The sequence below is a fragment of the Echinops telfairi genome, unplaced genomic scaffold (genome assembly GCF_000313985.2).
Source record: "Echinops telfairi isolate 266 unplaced genomic scaffold, ASM31398v2 ScPeMD7_2;HRSCAF=8, whole genome shotgun sequence".
Lineage (NCBI taxonomy): Eukaryota > Metazoa > Chordata > Mammalia > Afrosoricida > Tenrecidae > Echinops > Echinops telfairi.
Genome location: NW_022103898.1, coordinates 59,548,124 through 59,549,853, shown reverse-complemented (window position 1 = coordinate 59,549,853; position 1,730 = coordinate 59,548,124). Strand labels below are relative to the sequence as shown.

Sequence of the window (1,730 nt, the reverse complement as noted above, 5' to 3'; positions counted from 1 at the left end):
TGTACAGTTGCTGCCACCATCATTTTCAAAACATGTTCTTTCTTCTTGAACTCTTTGATATCAGTTCCCCTTTATCCCTTCCTTGCCCTTCCCTACCCCTAGGAAACCTTATTGTATATTATTATTATTATTGCTGTATCTTACACCATCAAATGTTTTTGCTTACCTATAGTTCTGTTATTTGATCCCCTCAAGTGGGATACAGTCATCATTGCTATCAATCTCTTAGAAGATAGCTTTGTTTGTTCTTCTGGTGGCCCATGGTACTTTCCATATTGTTGGCCAGCACCATCATTCAAATGCAGCGATTCTTCTGTGGTTTTATTCGTTATCCAACTTTCATGTGTATTTGAGGTGATTCATGGCTTGGCTTGGATAAGGCATGCTATATAGTATTGGTTTTCCATCATGGATAAATTTGTTGCCCCATCCAAGAAACAAAGCAATAGGAGATATTAGGAGGCATTTACAATGGTCTCAAATGTGGAGGGGTAATATTGACATTTAGAAGCCAGAGATGCTGCTAAACATTCTACAATGTAAGGCCAGCTGTTCAGCTCAAAATGTCAGTAGTGGTTCACATAACAAACTTGGTTGTAGGTGGAAAGGACAGAGGCATGAAAAGCAGTTAGAATTCAGGCACAAAATGATGGCTACGTAGTGTCAGCTGTTCACAGTGGCACAGACAGGAGTAGTACAATTGTGCTTAGGAGTAAAACCATTTGGCATTTGAGGAAGATGTATGGGGTGTGAAAGAGAGAGAAATCACGGTACCAACTGTAAGGTTTTTGATGAAAGAACCATAAATATATCAATAAACTCACTGCCCCTGAGTCAGTTCCAACTCAGTGATCCCATGGATAGAGTGGAACTCCCCCTTTGGGTGTCTGAGGCGGTAAACCTGTATGGGAGCAGAAAACTTCATCCTTTCTCCTGGGGTGTTGGTGATGGATTAGAACTGCTGATTTTGTGGTTAGCGCCACAAGCCATTCACTTTGGCACCAGGGCTGAAGAACGAGAAGTGTAGAATTTCCATTTGCTGAGACAAAAGATCGTCTGTCCAAGAAGGAGATCATTTAGAGACTAACATGTCTATTAAACTTTTAGGTGGACATTTTATATGTTAGACATTTAAATAGATGTTGGATTTGAAATTATGGAGTTGACTGTGTGGTTTGGCTTGAGTTATACATTTGTCAGCATGTAATGAAATGTAAAGCCTGAAGTTTTGTGCAATCACCATGGTGGTGAGAAAAGATAGAAAAGAGAATGGAGACAAGGTAGCACTGATTTAGAGATTAGTCATCTGAGGCTATAGTCTATGTCCTTGAGTGGATTCCAATACCTGAAAAGCTAGTAATAGAGGTGCTGAGGAAACTAGGAGTAGACAATGTCTAGTAAAGAGAGTATTTCAAATAGGAGCAGACAATTCTGACAAGTCAGGCTAGAGGAGGCCTGACTGAGAATTAACTTTAGCAGCGTTAAGGTAATTACTGACTGTGTTACAGATAAAGAAGCAAAACCAGGGACACTTGTAAAGAGAGAAATTGATATCAAGACATTGTCTCATACAAGTGTAGAGATGGGGATGTCCAGTCCAGCTCAAGGGCATGGGTCAGATGTTAAGCTGGAGGCTTCTCCTGACTTGCCTAACTATAGTGACTGATAACACAGAAAGAAAGAAGACAACCAGGTCCGTGACTATAGAGGAGGATGAGTCTGAGGTCAGA

The 1,730-nt window shown here is 40.6% G+C and overlaps 1 protein-coding gene across 1 annotated transcript in view; it reads left to right on the top strand.

Moving 5' to 3' along the window:
- TRHDE (thyrotropin releasing hormone degrading enzyme) overlaps nt 1–1,730 on the top strand; it is a 528,098-nt gene that overhangs the window by 166,836 nt on the left and 359,532 nt on the right. The gene's annotated exons all lie outside the window — the stretch shown is intronic.